This window comes from Trichosurus vulpecula, chromosome 7, assembly GCF_011100635.1.
Source record: "Trichosurus vulpecula isolate mTriVul1 chromosome 7, mTriVul1.pri, whole genome shotgun sequence".
NCBI classification, from domain to species: domain Eukaryota; kingdom Metazoa; phylum Chordata; class Mammalia; order Diprotodontia; family Phalangeridae; genus Trichosurus; species Trichosurus vulpecula.
In genome coordinates this window covers 10,521,209-10,540,011 of record NC_050579.1, presented here as the reverse complement: position 1 = coordinate 10,540,011, position 18,803 = coordinate 10,521,209, and the positions used below count along the sequence as shown (strand labels likewise).

Genomic DNA, 18,803 nt, shown 5'->3' with positions numbered 1-18,803 from the left:
GGGTTGTTTTTTCTGCAGAAATAGAAAAGGAAAGATGGAAGCTGCATGTGGGGAGGTGGCCCATTTGGGTGGTTGGAAACCCAAGTGTGGGCTCAGCTCCAGGCATAGTGGGCTGGTTTGCATACACTCAGCCCAAGAGCTGCAGGAATGAGCCAGAGCCTTCTCTGGTTACTATCCTACCATACATTCACCCACCAGTCACTCCAGCATGAGACTTCCAGGCAATGAGGGAATGATTCGGGAGGACTCTGGCAGGAAGGTCCAGGTCTTCAGTAGAGATGGCAGTGTAATAGGTAGAGGGTATTGGACCTGGGTATTCCCCCAGACTAGACCGCTTGAGACGTGGGGCAGAATCACAGTGGATAGTGCTGTGGAGTTGGGAGCAGGAAGGCCTGGATCCCCTATCACCTTAGATGCCAGCTTTGTGGCCCTGGCCGAGTCATTCCATCTCTGCATGCCTTGGTTTCCTCTCTTGTAAAATCAGGGGCTGAACTCTAAGGTCTCTATATTCCTACAAACCCTGTAAGCACCAGTGCTGTGGGTATTGTGGCTGCTGCTGCTGTTACTTCTTGTTCTCATTCTCATTATAGCCAATTTGCAGCTGAAGAAATGAAGGACTAGCTAGGTTGTCGCCCAGCTAATATAAGTCAGAGGTGAGATTTAAGCCCAGATCTTGCTGCTTCCAACATCCCTACTCTCTTCTCCCTGGGCTGTGCCTAGAAGGTAACTTTCTTGAGGGTAGGAATTTGTTATTGCTTTGTCTTCGTATCCCCAGGACTTAGTAAAATGTGGAGCATGGGGTTGTGCACTAAATGCTTACTCTCTGCTTGGTTGGTTGATTATTATGTGGACACCACCTTTAGTTCAAGCCCTCATTGTCCCTTACCTTGTTGTGATGGCCTGAGAGTATATAGAGAGAAGCCAGACCTGGAGTCCCTGGGCTCCTGCCAGTCAGGTCTCTGCCTCCTTCGGCCCTGGGAGAATCCCCCTTCCTCCATCCGGAATCAGCCCCCTTGCTGAGCCAGCCATCAGCTCAAATGCCTTTTTATGAGAATTACCTCTGGTGACTCCCTGGAGTGGGAGCCATTCTCATTATGCTAAGTGCACAATTCTAGGGGAGAAGGACAGGTTGAGGTAGAGGAGTAGGGCTCTTTGGGAAAGTGTTCCCTGGCATAGTATTCTCTGCTTGATGGGAATTTGAAGGTGAACCAATAAAGCTAATTGTATTGATCTGGGAAGTGGATGTTATGTAAGTACGGCTTGGCCCTGAGGAAAAGAACATCTGCCCTTCACATAGTGGGACCATCCTCCTCCCCCCTCCTTTTCTCACCATTAGTTTCTGGATCCTCTTCACGCCCTTCTGAAGCAATTAGTCAAACAGACAACTCGGTGCAGCCCCGCTCACTCTGTGAGCTCTTGCTAACCTTGCTCAAGGCTACAGAGAAGAGGACGCAAAGGGTTGGGCAAAGAGGAGCAGCCTCTGGTTTGCCCATTTCCCAGGGTTCCATCGCCTCCCACAGTGATTAATCTGGTCTCAGTTCTATGGAAGCTTGTCATTGATTCACTACCCTTAATTGACCCATAGGATGATTTCCGTGCCATATAAACTACCCACATCAAAGGCACTGTTCCAATCTGTATCCACCCCTACTCCCACTGTACCTGGACATCTGTGTCCTCTGGCTCTCACTCTCTCATCCTTCTGTAGGCATTAGACAGTCAAAGCTACCAGGTCATCCTCACACTTTATCCAGTTCCTGTCTATAAACCCATAAACATATGCACTCACTCACCCCTAGAGTGATCCTTAAACAGGTGGGGGTGATAGTCGTGTGAATTATGAAAAATTGACTCACCAGCCACATTCACCTGCTTAAACTGGGGAAACTTATTTGGCTTTCCCAGAATTCATTTGCCTCCCTACAGTAAATGTTCCCAGTACATGAGCACAGTCTGTCTTGCCCGGTCTCTGTACACCTCCTGCAATATGATTTATGTGATTAATTTGCCAGCAGACTCATTCTCTGCAGACAGCACAAAAGGTAAATTCTGTCCCAGATGAAATGATTAGGAAAACCAGATTAGCAGAGTCTGAATAAGTGAAGTTCTTTTAATGGCTATGATGAGGTAAGTAGGATTCCTCATGGCAAGATCTCACTCTGGACCACAATAGAATCTCTTCACCACATTTCCTAGGGTTGGAAACTAGCCCTTATCCTCAATCATCCTTCTCTTTGCCCCATGGTTGGATGGATGCTCTGGGTGTGTTGATTCCAACAGAAATCCCACACACATGATGGCAGATAGTGCATGGAATAGAAAGGCCACCAGCCCAGGGGTTGGAGGGCTTGAGTCCCTCTTCCCCTTCCTGGTCCAGATTGATGAACGTAAGGAGGGAAGGCCTGAAATGCGAATGAGCTCAGCTCTGTTAACCAGCCTTTGTGGAGGTTATTGAAGAAGCTGTGGCTTTTCTCCTTGGAGGACTTGAAAAGAATAGAGGGACCCAAGCCTGGAAAGGAGTTTGGGCCCTAAAATTTTAACCCATCACGTCTGACCTAAACATTAGAAGATCCTCCTTATGGGTCTCCTGTTTCCAGGCTCTCCCCTCTCCAGCCTAACCTCCATGAAACTGCCAGATTAACCGTGGCCATGTTTGACCATGTCCATCAATTGCTCTGTGACTCCCCTCACCATCCCCTTACCTCCTGGACCACAGAATTCTCCTGGCCACCACTCCCCACTGTTTTCTCCTACTATAACATACGCTCTTTGAGGGCAGGGACTGTCTCTTTTTTCTCCTTTACATTGCCTGTGCTTAGCACAATCTCTGGCACATAGTAAGTACTTAATAAATGATTTTCATTCATCCATTCATTTGATCTTTCATTCATGTCTCTCCTCTGCTTAGAATATTCAGTAGCTGCTTGTGGCCTGTAGGATAAGAAAGCTAACATTGAAAGCGAACCCCAGTTTGCTTAGCATCATCTTTCCATCTTTTTTCATCCGTACTAACTCCCCATCAGATGGTCCATGAGCCAACTCTTCCATGAACTGGACCTAACTTCTTCCTGTGTTTTTGCACAATCCTTGAACTTGGATGTTCTCTTTCAGACAGAGAAATAAAGCATCTATTAAGTGCTTCCAACATGTCAGGAGCTGTGCTAGGCACTGGGGACACAAGTACAAGAAAAATGATCCAGCCCCTACCCTCAAGGAACTTACGCTCCAAAGAGGAAGACAGCATAGAAAGGGGAGCTGGACTTCTGGGGGAGGGGAAAGGAAGGTACCCCCGTGGGGGTCATGTGACTCCTGAGAAGGGGAAGACTCAGCGCAGGGGCCCTTCCTCGGCACAGCCTTCCACCCAGCTGACCAAGGCAGGCATCACCGTTATTGGCATTTTTCCCTCCTGAATTTGGCCTGAGCCATTGCCGTGCCTGCCTGTGTACGTGTCATCTCTATTGACAAAATGTAAGGTCTTGGAGGGCAGAGAATATTCTCTTTATTCCTTGGTAGGCTAGTGCATAGCACAGGGCCTGGCACACAGTAGGTGCTTAATAAACTGACTTAGATTGAATAATGATGATTAAGGATGCTAAAAGCATAGGAGACTGGAGGGAGTATGTGTACCAGGATATGCCCAGCAAGGTGGGCTTTGGGATTAAATCCCAGCTCTCCATTTGTCTGGGGATTTATTCATCTCTTTTAGGAACACAATTACGTGCACTAAGAATTCATGGTCATTTGAGTGCTCTCTCATTAGCTGAGACAGAGAGGAAAAATTGCTAGAAAATTTAAGGCCATGGGGAACATGGAGATCATTGATGCTTTTGTTTGATAAGTGAGAAAACTGAGAGACAGAGAGGGGACACAATTAGCTAAGCGTCACATGGACAGGCATGGCAGAGCTGGGATTCCGATCCATGGGGGGATAGTGCTGCTAGTTCTAGCTACTAGATCCTTGAGAATTTTATTTTAAAAAGCAGAATTTTCTGGTCAGAGAATCTAAATGGACACTCCCTGTGTATCATGTTCCCACAGTGAAATGACTAGAGGGGATGCTGAGAAACCCCCTGTTCCTGGGTCCTGCTCCCAGCCAGTGTTCTACAAATGGATGGCTGGCTTTCTCTGGAAGCATGAAGAATTGAGATGAGTGAAATGCCCCGGAAAGCAGGCCCCTAAATTCTCCTTCTGTCTGAGCCCTTTCTGTTCCCAGCCTTTCCATTTACTCACCCAAATGTATTTTTATTTTACTAAACAGTAGCTGAGTGTCTTTAATCCCTCAAGTGCTTGTCCTGATTTGTTAATCCTGCTTTCATTTTTGCTATAAAAACCTTTTCAGCCCTTGGATATGTACAAAAGTTTACTTAGAAGATTATTTAAGAATGAAATTAAACTGGGGTTCTCTGCCTATGAGGATTACACTCATTCCCTGTTTGAGATCTCAGGACAAAATGGTCCTTATCCAGGACAGAGTCTCCATCCCAGGGGTAGACAAAGAACAGAACTGGGTTTGAGAATAGGGTTGCATGAATTTGAATCCAGTGAGGAGGGGCCGGGGAGGAAGAAAGAGTCCCTTAACTTGAAAAGCCAATGGTGGACAGCTCCCTAGCAGGCTCCCCTCTCTGAAGCCTGAGTTGGCCTAGTCCACAGATGACCAATAAGTCTAGCAATTGGAGAGTGTGAATAATGGCCCCGGCCTCCCCAGAATCTGAGACCTGGGAGAGGCCTCTCAGAGGGTTCACCTGTCATCCCACAAGAATCCCCTTTAGACTATTCCTGGCAAGTCATTATCCAACCTTTGGTGAAAGGTCACCAGTGAGGGGCAGCTCACTGCTTCCAACAATTCTCCAGCCCATTGAGTCTAATCCCTTCATTTTATAAATGAGGAAACAGATGCCCCTGAATTTAAGGGACTCACCCAAGGTGATACTGGTAGGATTCACACCAAGTGCCAGCATTTTTTTGGGTAGACCATTCCCAGCATCTGGGCAGGTAGAAGGTGGCTGATAAATGCCTGTTGAGTTGTATTGACCACAGTGGTGGTCAACAATACAATATAACCTTTGTCATAGGTTGGGGTGCCAGAATATCCTGAAGGTGACTACAATAAAGAAGAAGGAAGTGGCCTTGAAGGATGTGCATGCACTGTGAGGACACCAATAATGCAGATCTGGCCGTTCCAACTGATGAGTTGAGAGTGTGTGTTCAGGGCTGGCCATAACATGACTCCAGCCATTGTTCCTTTTCCTAGGTCTTCCCATGTGAGTCATCTAAGGTCATCTAAGAACATTACCCTTTCTACAAATGTTAGGAGAACACCTCCTAGGTGGAAGCCACCATGAACTTCTTTGGGGCTCAGAGGAGTCTGCCATATATGGTACCTGTCTTAGTCATGATGGCTGAGGCTTGCTTATGTTCTGTCTCATATGTGGCTCATGGCAAATCAATGAGGTGGTGAGTTGGCCTGGGTGGTTGAAGGGAAACAAATTTTGACTCGATGTCCCCAAAATGTTCTCACCATGTGGGCTATCCCAAAGTGGAAAGGGCTGCCTGGGAGGTAATGAGCTCCCCCTCACTGGGGTCTTCAAGCAGAGTCTGGGCAGCTACTCGTGAAGAGACATGACAGAAGAGGTTCTTGTTCAGGTAGGGTTTAAACCAAGTACCCTTTGGAGGCCTAGCCAGATATCGGATTCTGTGATACACGCCGGGTATTTTAGACCATGGCAATGGAGTGATGATGTAGCCTTCCCTACCATCTCCATCCACTGGAAAGGAGAGGAGGCTGGTGGCTCTTGTCAGCTAAGATAATATCCATCCTGATCTTGCCAAGAATCAATGTGCACATAAAAAAGTTCACATAGAAATGTCAGGGCACAGAGACTCCCACTTTGAGGTGATGGTGCCATGAATCCATGGGGACACTTTCCCAGGTGCACATACACACACATGCAGATATCCTCATTTTAGGCAGCTGAAGGGTCTAGTTTGGCCATATTGACTAATTGGACGAATTGGATTAAACCAGCCAGTTTGGCTTCCATCTGATTCAGGGTCACCTGGCACCTGGTTAGAATGATGTCTTCTTCAAGGACTTGACAAAATTTTCCAGGCTGTGCAGCCCAAGCCTCCAGCAATATCCTCTCTAGAAGGAGGAATGAGAAAGTTGGTTGTTGGCCTTCTTGGATTTACCCATAGGTCCAAGGGTAATGGAGGCTGGGCCTCTGCTTCTCCATCCGTATATTGGTTACAAACTGAGAACAGTGGCTTGACTAGCCACTCCCATTCTTTCTGTAGATGTTAGTCTGAAAACTCATAGAATCACAGAATTGGAGAGTCAGAAGGGACTGAGGTGACCACCTTATGACCCAGCTGACCAGGGTCCTCATTGCCTGTGCAGAAAAGACCTCTCAGCAGAGTCAAGAGGCATCAGGGCCCCTTGTCTCAACCCTTGGATTGTCCCTGTCCCTGCTTTCAGCCCTACTTCCTGAGCCTTCCTCATGGCCTCCAAGAGAACTCTGAAAGCTGGCAGAGGGCCATCCTCGATCTGATGCCCTCAGCAGCTTATGCTGTCAGACATAGGCAGATAACACTGGTTGGTGCCCTTCCATCCCTTGTACAACCCATATGTAGCCAGTGTCTGGCTTCTGGATCATTCCTAGAAGCTAGATGTTGCCACTTTGGGCCATTCCCCTACCTTCCTACATCACCAAACTGAGCCTGGCTACAAATAAAGACATCCACACTTTTAGCAGGATCCCCCATCCTTTAAGGATCTTCCAACTCCAGTGGTCAGTTGCGTATTTGAAGAAAGCAAGTGTGACTAGTCTAGGCCTCTGTGGACATTCTTCCTGTGGCCTTCCTAAGGCCATCTGGTGTCTCAGCTTGAATGGGGCCAGGAATGCTACTCTCTCATCTTCAAACCCAAACCAGGATTCGAGCTTTGGCAAAATCCAACCGAAGGCATTCACCCTGTTAGGTGATAAATTGTGCCTCCTCCTCCCCATTCTGGTAGATCCCACCCTTCTACTGTTCCTTGATGGGGCAAGGTTAATTTCTTTCCCTCACCAGGCTTAGTTACAGCTAAGCCATTTGGCCTCAAAAAAGACATTGGATGCTCCTTTTGATGGTTTCCTTTAAGCTTGTGAACTTTTTTAAAATTTATTTTCTATTTTTAGTTTATAACACTCAGTTCCACGAGTTTTCAAGTTCCAAATTTTCTCCCTCCCCCCAAGATGGCATGTAATCTGATATAGGTTCTACATATGACTTCTCATTAAACTTATTTACACAATAGTCAGGTTGTAAAGAAGAATTACAACCAATGGAATGAACCACGAGAAAGAAGAAACAAAACCAAAAAATTAAAAAAATAATTTTAAAAAGAGAGCAAATACTTTGCCTCAATCTGCATTCAGACTCTGTAATTCTTTCTCTGGATGTGGATAGCTCTTTCCATCATGAGTCTTTTGGAGCTGTCTTTGAACCTTGCATTGCTGAGAATATCCAAGTCTATCAAAGTTAATCATCACAGATACCATATGTCTGTAATCGTGTATAATGTTCTCCTGGTTCTCCTCCCCTCACTCAGCATCAGATCATATAAATCTTTCCAGGTTATTATGAAGTCTGTCTGCCCCTCATTTCTTATAGTACAATGGTATTCCATTATATTCATTTACCACAACTTGTTCAGCCATTCCCCAATTGATGGGCATCCCCTTGATTTCCAATTCTTTGCCACCACAAAAAGAGCTGCTATAAATATTTTTGTACATACAGGTCCATTTCCCACTTGTGTGATCTCTTTGGGATACAGCCCTAGAAGTGGTATTGCTGGGTCAAAGGGAAAGCTTGTGAAGTTTAATTCCCATTCCTAATAGGACAAAGGGTTTAGCGGGGTGGGGAGTAAGTCATGTGCCCTTGGGGGCCATCACGTTCCTCTTGGGGTGCTCTGGGGGAGCACTTCATCTGGGCCCTGTCCCTCTTACCCAGGGTCTTTGGGGAGTTCTGAGAGCCTTCGTGTGCATGTTATTGGTTCCTGGGCAGGGACCCATCTAGGCAGCATCCCTGGTCAGCACTTCTAGCTAATCACAAATCATGATACCTAGTGAATAACATGTGGAACCTTTGACATGAGACATTTGACATGACAAAGTTCTTGGAATTGAATTGAGTTTCCCACAGACCAAGAAGAAGGAAGAGACTTGGTCAAGTTCCCACAATAAAGCCCACAGCTCCCCCGTCCCATGTAGGGTGGGCAACACCAGCACTGGCCAGTGTGACATGTTCTTCCTCTCCCTGACCTTATGCCACCTTCTCAAGGTTGAGTATCCTCTAGGCTGGAAAAGCAGGGTCGGGTGGGAGAATGGATGGATACCTGACTTCTGTGGAATATTCTCTGTGTTTTGGACTTCTTGGAGAGAACCCTTACCGCTGTGCCCCAGTGCGTGTCCCAAGGAAAGCTTTCGAGAGGACCTGATGCGTGATGAGACTGCAAGAGCCAGTTCAAGGAGAAACAGCCCCAACAACCCGTAACTTGATTCTCACAGAAAACAAAACAAATCAAAATAAAACCCAAAGCCCAATCTGATCAGTCTTGGAGCCTGGGCTTTGTGTTCACCCTTCCTATCACAAGGGCTTGGCTGGTACAGCCTCATGTCCTAGAGGCAGATGGATTTGTTCAGTGGACCTTTAAACTAACCCAAAGTCATTGACATGACAGCAGCATCAGTAGTGGGTGCATCCCATGCCCAGGAAACCAAGGGATTTGGGGGAAAATAGGTCACGTGCCATTGCTGCTCGTCACGTGGGCCTCTTCCTGAGGCCAATGGGAGGGTGAGTGCTCTCAGATTTAGAACAAAATATCACTGTGATTATTTTTCTCCCCTTAGCATTTGTCATCTTCTCTAAACAGGGAAAGAGTGACCATCTGTCCAAAACCCGCATCAAACCAAATCAGTGACCAAACGGCAAAGCTGCTTTGATTTGAGGTAAGGAGATTTTAAAACACTTTCCTGGGCGGCACATCACTTCGGAAAATTAAAAATGCTGTTATAGATGTCTGTTTTCAAGACTGATGAGGGGGAGAGCACTGGGTAGACAAAGCAGGTTCACAACTTAAAACAAAGCCCATTGAGTGAGGGCTTTAAAACATGTATTTGATCAAAACTAACAATAAAGGGTGTGAATTTCTTCGTAAGTGGAAAAAAGGGAGATTGGAGTTTTATAAACATTATTTGACAAGTTGCAAATGAAGTAATTTCCCTTAAACATATTAGCAGTTGAATAATTCATTCAGTTTTTTTGCTTGCTTTGATAACACAGAAATGCTATTAAGGATCAATTTAAGTGACAAATATTAAATATTGGTTTAGAATGAGAAAGTTAGAAAGTTTTATTTCCAAAAAAAGAAGTCTATAGCACAGTAAAGGTGCTCAATAAATGGGTTTTGATTGAATTGATTGATTGATAGCTTTGCAAAGGTATATAGTGTTCAATTTCGATAGTGACTACATTGAAATTAAACTCTCAGCTTTTCATAATACCACTTTACCCAGTGCCCAGCACATCACTTTGCACCTAGCAGACACTTATGAAGTGTTTGTTGGCTTTGACAGAGTTGGATTTGTATTTTACAAAGCCCTGTCCTGTGCATGCAGTCATTTCATGATGTGTAATCTCAGAAGGGGGAAAGAAAAAAGAAATGTTTTTGTTGCTAAGAAAATATTGCTCAAAGAGTTAATGTTGCCTTTTGAAATAGAAAACACATTTGATTTTTCTTTACTCATATTTGGGGCAGCTATCCTCCATAGCTTCTCCGTGACTATAATCATGTGCCATCTAAGTTCTTTCAAAGTAATTCCATTTGGTGCCATTTATGTGTATCAAGGAAAATCCATCCCGTTGAGTAGCAAAGTGGTCATTGGACTGAGGCATTTCTAAGGCTGGTATCTTTCTGATCATGGTTTGGGATCAAGAACTAGGGGAAATCTACAAATGGTCAGAAAAAGTGCCAGCATAGCTGCTTTGTTCCCCACCAGCTTAAGATCAACCCAATTTTAATATTGGTTGGGATTGGAAAACATTGGTAGAACTTTCTTCTATCTGGTGTGCTTGTCACTTATTTGGGACATGTTCCAATTTAGGGCTGTTTATGCTACTTTAGAATAAGAAATTATTTTTATTTTCATTCTAGCCTGTTGCTTTTCGGAAACATGGGCTCTTCAGAATTATGCCCAAGGGTGAAAAGAGGTTAATCATTTTATAAATGCAAAGGAATGAAATAAAATTAGCCTATGTTTGAGATTAAAGGAAAACAAACAAACAAAACTCTCCTAGGTTGAAAGAAAAATTTTTCCCTTCTTGGGAATGCTGTCTGAAATCTAATTAAGTTATAGCTGTAGTATTAAGTATTCATGTTGATTTAAAAAAAACTAATGACCTATTTTATTCCTTTGAATCATTTATTTGAGGACTATGGATGTTATGCAACATTTGTTTTCCTTTTTTTAGCCCATAGAAAGGAAAATAATCCCCTGGTTTCCCTTTTCTAAACCATTGCTCTGTGCTATGACTTTTATTCATCAAAGTAAGGTGAGAATGGGGCAAAACTATTTTCTTTTTTGGGAGGTTTATAATTGTGCTACGGAGGTATCCCTCTAAAGCATATTTATGCTTAGAAAAAGCCAAAGTCTGTTCTACATGGATTGAAACACTATGGCCTTATCATTTCTCTTATCCAAATCCACATATCTCAGATGACCAATCCACCATCAACATTTGGGGATGAGGGGTATCTTCTAGCTAAAACAAGGTGACACAACTGCTTTTATCAAGCAAAAACAATGTTCCCATTAATCGTAAGCAAAGCTGGATTCCCCTTTCCTACTCATGTCTCTCCCTTGCCCATGGTTCTTTCAGAGAAAATGTTACTGGTTCCAGCTCTAGAAATGAAAATGGCCCCAATGTCAAGGCTTAGGGAATGGTGATTTATGTTCATCTACTTTTCCAGAAATAAAGAAGGTATGAAGAGAATTATGTGATTTTCCTGTTTATTAAGAGAATGACAGTTTACTGCTTTAAAGAGATGGCCAGGTGTTAAGTACATGACTTCGGACGTACATTGCCCTTTGTCCTTCAGAGTCTGCTCAGTGATTGTCTGATTTTCTATTTCTACCTCAATGGCGCAAGTGTTGTTGGTTTTTTCCTCATCGAAGACGATAAAATAAGCTAGACAACAAATGAGTAATGGGGCATGGTGGCCATTCTCTCTGTTTTAGAAGGATGTGAGAATATGTGAATATGGTTTAATAGTATGTAGTTATTAAATGCTTGTTAATTTATTCCATTTCTTAAAATTCTGCTTGCTGTATCTTGTCTTGATGCTGTTGGGAATACTAAAGCCAACCAAAGGGACTTTGTGCCTGCATTAATTATTCTCAAGAATTCTCTTTCTCCTGATTCTGTAGCGATAGTTTGTCCTAGTACAATAGGAGAGGCTGTCAGTGCCCAGCCCAGGGTTCTTGCTACTTGCATTGTGAGCACTAGTCATGGAGGAATGTCAAGTGAATGTCATTAGTGGGAGTGAAAAGAGCGTGTAGAGTCAGCCGAGTTCTTACATGGAAGGACATGGCTGTCCCTGGGCAAGTCCCCTCGTCTCTGTGCCCTCATCCATAAACCGGGAATGGTAGCCCAGGGGCATTGGGAAGAAAGCTTTGTGCAAAGCTATGCAAACATGAGTTAGCATTTAATCATGCTTCTGCTTGTTCTTATTTTTATGTTGGATAGCAACAAACCTAGCAGGCTGGCTCTCCTGCTATTAATGTTTTGTGCTTAAAGTTCAGCAAATTATTAAGTGAGTGGCAATTGAATGAAGCCAATGGGCTGGGAGGTCTTCTTCCCTTGGTAGCCTCCCCAAGCACTTCAGGACAGTGGGGGCCACATGACTCTCATCCTGTCTTCTCAGGACTTGTCTTTCCTCTGCTGTTTTCTGAAAGCTTTTATTGCGTGTAGTGTGGAGATGATGAACATTTGGCATGGAAACAGATGTCAGAAATGTTATCCCTAAATTTATGTGGCGCAGCATCTTGTGGGCAACAATTTGGTCTGCCATAATGCTTCCATCGCAAGGTTATTTATTGGCCGAATTCTCAACAATAATGGGGGGGGGGGGCGTTGCAGGACAGAGATTTGTAGGCTGGAAATTTTTCTTTGGTTAGTTTAGGAAGAATATTAAGCCTCTGATGGATAATTCTGGCTTCTCGATCCCATCCTTCTAAGTATTCAGTAGGGGCAAAATGTTTGTAGGTTGCAGTTCAAATTGCTACCTTTGGTTTTACAATTAATCATGAGGGAGCAAATTTTAATGCCAAATTTTGAGGACTCGTTCACGCTCAGAATGAGAGGTCATTTCCCTTAAAAACTACAATTATAATAATAACAATAATCAGCGTTTATGTAGCACTTGAAGGTTGGCGAAGCTCTTTACAGATGTCTCATTTAATTAAATCACATCATGTTTACCTTGCCTTGTGTGTTGCCCACCCCCCCCCCAAAGCCCCGAACCCTGAATATTCATTAACTATATCCAATGGCTGCATCTCAGCAGCATGTGCTAGGTGATATCAGAGGACACTATGATGGAAACAGGTTTAGATGGAGGGATTCTTGAGCCCTCTTCCTGCACAGCCCTGGGCCTGGCGAGGTTCCTCTAGGATGTCCCAATATCCTTCTCTCACTTCCCCCATTTTGACTGCAAAAAGGAGTCACAGCTTCAGGAGGCAGTGCACCAAAACTGTGGTCTGCCACCCCTAGTGTATTCAGCAAATGACTTCTTGATCACAGACCCTGGCAGAATGTATGCGGCATCCCTTGAGGTAGAAGCCCCAGCTCTGAAAACATATGGTTGGCTTTGCTCCCCAGGGAAAGAATTGTGTCTGCCTAGTAAGCTTTAATTTACAAGTGTATGTGTTTATGTATGTGTGTACACATGTATGCATATATACATGCATATACATACACGCATCATATATACTGTATGTAACATATAACAACATGCGTCATCTATACGTGTGTGTATGTAAAATGGAGGGAGCTTGAGAGGAGCTGAGGCCAGGGGCTGGGGGCTGGCTCTGATTCTGCCACCTTTGCAGTGCAGTGCATTCCCAAGACCACCCTGGCAGCCCATTCTTGACTGCCCACCTTCAGAGCTACGCAGTGGGATGAGAAGGGTTATTATAACTAACACACACTGGTTATTACATTACAAAAGCCTGTGTCTGTGCTATTAAGGGTGCTAAAGGGCACATTAGCTGTGAACAGGAAATAATTAGGATGTATGAATCAAAATTTAATATAAAAGGCTGTAAACAAATTACTGTTTGATAGTTTCATGCCCAACAGATGCTGGGCCACAAAAATGAATAAATGATACTGTTTTGCTGACTCTTCCCTGGGATCCTCCCTCCCAACCAAAAAAATCCCCCCAGATCCGCCATCCCCAGGGAGAGGAGAGGCTCCAGCAATGTGTTAGGTGGCTGTTTCACAGCTGGTGCAGAGGCTGGGGGGTGAGATGGGGAGGTGGAACAGAGAAGAAGCAAAGTGAGGAAGGAAGGGTATGGGAAATCTTTTTCTTGACTATAACTTGAATTAAGGCATAGGTAGAATGAAAATAGATCTGTGGTGACAGACATGGAGCTCCTGAGAGAGGTCAGGGGGCGCAGACACATACACACAACTATGTGCACACACTCACACATGCACACACGAGCATGCTCACACAAGTACCCACACATAATTACGTGCACACACTCACATGCACACACAGACACAAATGCACATAGACATAATCACATGCACATACATGTGAGCACTCATGCAGACACACTTGCACACACATAATTATGTGTATACACCTGTGCTCACACACACGTGCATGCAGTCACACACACACACACACCCTCAGCTACTAAAGGGTACCTAGTGATGACTGAGGCACAGCACCCCCACCAGCCGGCTAAAGCAAATATCTGGGAAGGCAGCTGGGAAGGGCCCCACAGGCCAGGGGAGCTCGCCTTCCCCCCAGAAGATGGATGGTCTAGAGATAAAGATTCCTTTTCTCTCTCATGGGTCACATCACCTGAAAACCTGAGTTCTGCCCCTTTCTCCTGGTCCCTAACTAGCCAGGTTCCTGGGAACCTCAAGAGAAGAAAGGGAAAGGCCAGCAGGGACCTTCATAGATGAATGTCACAGCGGTTTCAATCTGGCGCTGGAGGGGACCTGAGAGACCAACTAGTCAAACCCCCTCATTTTACATAGGAGGAAACAAGCCTGGGGAGGTGAATGACTAGCCAAATGCCACAAGGTAGCAAGTATTCAAAGGAGGATTTGAACCCAGAGCCAAGGTAGAGAAAAGTGAGACATTTTATGTATAAGCATGGTATTAAATGCTGGGCACCCCCAATCCCACACAGACTCTACCACATTAATGAAAACCTCAATAAAGGTGTCTGTCATGCCTGCGAAGCATCGGTACCTGTGGCCCCAAGCAGGGGTCAGCTGCTTCACCTGAAATTGCAAAATGTAAGTGTTGGAAGGGACCCCCCCCCCCCGCACGTCTTCCCCTCCAGAGACGCTCCCCTACAACCTCCCAACATGAGGCTGGCCAGCCTCCCCTTGGAGACCTCCAGAGAGGGGTTGTCTCAGCCCTCTGTGAAAAGATGTGATTAAGTGATCAAATCCAGCCCTGAAGAAGAGATGAGAAAATGCACGTCTGTTATTCCCTTTTATGGAAGGGGGGGTGGGGGTGGGGATACTCCAGAATAATTGTCTGAATGTCTCAATCAAACAAATTGAGTTTTATGCAAATACCATCAGGCTCAACTCGTGTGTTTGGTTGTTTGGTTTTTGGTTGAATTGATTTTTTAATCTTTCCTTTTCATTCTTTGTTACTAGGGATTGCTCCAGGGGTAGGGAAGGAGGGAGGGATGTATTCAGAAATGAAGAGGATGTCAAAACAAAAGATATTCGTAACAATTAAACAAAGGGGAACATTTTCAAGAAAAATGTGTTACTGGGCGCAAGATTATTAGACGTGGGAGACGCTTCATTCTGGAGCTCCGGACGTGTGGCGGAGAATATGCCGCCAGTGGTTTGTTAGTCAGCATCTCCTTTCGCCAGGGTGAGGATTTTTGGAGCGTATTCTCCAGGTTTCTGTAAATGCCAAAGTAAATCCCCCTGAACTCAGAATGGCCGAGGACAGAGCGGAGTTACCTAACCGAGATTTTAAACGTAAACGGTTTGAGAGTCACCGACCTTGACCTGAGCCCGATCATTGGAATCACACTGGCTCCTCCCGGTGCTCAGCACCCTTCTAGGCTCTTTGCCGTTGCTCCTGGCCCTGCCTGAGGCTTGGGTCTTTAAGAAGGGACAAACGGCCCGCGAATGTTGTCATCTTTGGTTCTGACAATCTATTTCCACAGTTGTGTCCAAAGTAAAGAGGTCTACAGTCGTGTTTGCTAGAAACCAAGTGATTGCGCCCGGATTTGACTGAAGTTTGATTGAGAGCTGGGCTTCATCCCCACCATCCTGGGAGCCCCATCCATCCTTCATACCTCGGAGCCGCCAATTCAAACGAGACACGTCGCAAGTGTCTAATGCAGAACCGCGATTTCCCAGACTTATTGTTGGCAAATATAATCTTGTTTTTAGAGTTCGCGTCCCCTCCCTCCCCCGCCCCGCGCCCACCCGATGCCATGGAAGTTAGGTATTCAAAACAGATCATGGGGCCAGACATCTGGAGTCAGGGGAGAACTTAGGGGGAGCTAGTTCCCCCACCCCATCTTACGTATGAGAAAATGAGGTCCCCGCACATTAAGCAACCGGCTAAAACGGACGCAGGGAATGCGGGGCAGAGCTGGATTCGAACTCGAGTCCTGCGTCCCCAAGCTCAGCATTCTTTGCTCTTTTTCCGCACAGATTTCCCTCCCCCACCGTAAGCCCGAATTGTGGATGTGAAATTTCCCTGCCAGATGAGAAGAAGCCACTTCCAATAGCATCAGCTTGAAGGAAGGAGAACTTCCTCCGCTGTTCCTGAGCTCACGGCTTTCTCAAGTGCGAATGAAGTGGTTTACAAACCTCCCTCATCATTTCTTACTCTCACCATTGCATTTAAAGTTTCTCTAAACACAGACTTAGCCAAAAGTGGTCTCTCCTTCAATACAGGGACGGCTCACTCTTTAAGATAATAGCAAAAACACCGCCCTGCCGCAGCACGCACAGAACAGCCGCTTGTCTTTGGGGCAGGCTGGCCTCCTTGTTCTTCCCATCACAGGACCATCTTCCATCTTGGGACGTTTGCCCAGGCTGCTCCCCACACTAGGAATGCTTTCCCCCTTTCAAACCTCTGAGTCTTAGAACCCTGAGCTGTATTCAAGGCTCAGCTGAAATGCCTCCTCTAAGAGGCCTCTCTATATTCCCTAAGTTGTTAGGACTCTCCATCCCTCCTCCAACACTCTCTCTCTCTCTCTCTCTCTCTCTCTCTCTCTCTCTCTCTCTCTCACACACACACACACACACACACACACACACCTACTTTTGTATTTATCTTTACAGATCTTGTATTTTCCCACATGTGCCCCAGAATATCAGCTCCCTCCCCCCAGCCAGGCACTGTTTCCTCTTGGCATCTGTGCCCACCCCGTTACTCACCTCACCAAAGTGGATGCTTAATGATGTTCGTTGATTCATAGAGTAATCTGTGCACATTTTGTTACACCCCTGCCCCAACCCCACAAAATAGAAGCTGTCCCTGGGGCTTGGAACGTGGCTTTGGAAGACGGTTAAGAGGCACAGGACCATAGGATTCAGCACTGGCATGAGCCTTAGGGATCAGACAATCCAACCCTTCCATTTTACACATACAGAAACTGATGCCCAGAGGGGGTAGATAACTAAAATCTATGGAGGTGTTCAGAAGAGGCAGTATTTGAACCCAGGTCATCTGGCTCCAGACACATTCCTCTTGCCCCTGAGCAGAATTTCTGACACGGTGCTCAGTGAGATTAAGGACAGAAAGGTGAGAAGGTCCAAGTATGGAAGGGGGCCTGCAGTGGTGGCACTAGGCATGGAGTATTAGACTTGGAATCAGGAAGACCTGAGTTCAAATCCAGCCTCAATTGCTTACTCCCTTCTGTGACCCTGGGCAAGTCAATGTCTTCATCTGAAAATGGGGCTTATAGCAGCGCCTACCTGTTGGGGTCATTGTAAAGGTCAAATAAAGATAAAATTTGTGAAGCACTTCACGTGCTGCCTGGCACACAGTAGGCACTCTATAAATGCTTATTCCCACATTCCCCTTAGCAGGTGCCAGATAATGGAGGAGCAGAACACTGGGCTAAGGTTAGCTTTTCTTGGCAGGCCGTAGGGAGCTGCTGGAGGGCACAGGGCAAGGGGAGGCATCTCTGGCAGCCGGGCAGAGGGCAGCGCCATGCGGACGGGGAGAGGAGGTCATTACCAGAGCCCGGCTGGGTAGGAAGGGGGACTGACGCTGTGAGGTTGGTGGCAGAGAGTCATGTGGCCGGTGCCTCGTCTCTCCCTGAGGGAACTCTCCTGCTTCAGTGGCTGGTTGAGTAGGGAGGAAGAGGGGAAGAAAGCATAGTAGGACCGACAATGGCTCTGGCTGCCTCAGTTCCGTGGCCTGTTATTCAGATGTGAACTGCACGTACGTCCCCAAGGCTCCCTTTCAAATCCGAGAGCCCATAATTCTGTGGTGCTCAGCTGATGAGGGGAGAGAAGAAGGAAAAACACGGAGCCAAGGCCCTTTCTCCTCCCTCACCATCTTCAGGGTCGCAAGGAAGATCCACCTACATATACCTGTGTGTGCGTCCACTGTCCCCAGCCCAGAATCACCAGTAACAGGAAAAGATTCCTAACCACATAAATTGTCCCCAGGTGGGAGGGGCCTCTGGAGGTCTTCAGCAGGACTGAATGGCCAGATGCCCCACCGTGCTTTCCAGCTCCGAGATTCTATGGTTCTGCAACAGCTCTTAGCTGAAGAAGAAAGACCTTTGGTGCAGTTGATTGAGGACCCCCCTTCAATACCCCAACCTTCTCACCTTTCTGTCTAATCCCACTGAGCACCACTGTTATCTCCTGACCAGTGTGACGTTGGAGCAGGCACTGACCGCCTCAGGGGTAGGACCAGGTGGACTCTGACATCGATTCCAACTCTTATCAGTGATTCTACAGTCCTGTAAGTCTACAAATCATTGAACCTCTCTGGGCCTCAGTTTCCAAATCTGCAAAGTAAGGAAGTTGGGCCAAATGGTCTCAGAGGTTTCTTCTCTGATTTGGAGATTTTTGAGCCCAAACCAATTGCCCACATATTTGAACACAACTAATTTCTAGGATCAACCAATCTACAAGCATTTTAAGTGCCTACTATGAGCCAAGCATTATTCTAGATTTACAAAGCTCCGCCCCCCCAAAAAAAGAACAATACTTCCTCTCAAGGCTCTTCCATGGTTTGGGGCAAAGATTATAGGTACAGAGTAAATGGAAGCACGTTTAGAAATCCAACTCACTCATTTTCCAGACAAGGAAACTGAGTCCTAGCTTGGGGAAGGATCTTGCCAGAGGTGATACAGCTCTTTGGTAGCTGACCCGAGACTCAGATTTATGGAGGAGTCCCTCTGCTAGGATCTCTTCAGTGTGCTCCTGCCTACAGGCCTCCCTACATATAGGTCTTAGACACGTGAGAATCCATAACCTTCTTTTGGCAAGTTGAGGGCTAGGAATAAACCTCA

The 18,803-nt window shown here is 45.8% G+C and overlaps 1 protein-coding gene across 6 annotated transcripts in view; it reads left to right on the top strand.

The window, feature by feature from the left end:
- PCBP3 (poly(rC) binding protein 3) overlaps window positions 1-18,803 on the top strand; it is a 167,322-nt gene that overhangs the window by 61,712 nt on the left and 86,807 nt on the right. For all 6 annotated transcript variants that reach the window (XM_036769062.1, XM_036769060.1, XM_036769063.1 and 3 more), the window contains one exon: window positions 8,915-8,990. The gene's annotated coding sequence lies outside the window, so the exon portion shown is untranslated. The remainder of the gene's footprint in view (window positions 1-8,914; window positions 8,991-18,803) is intronic.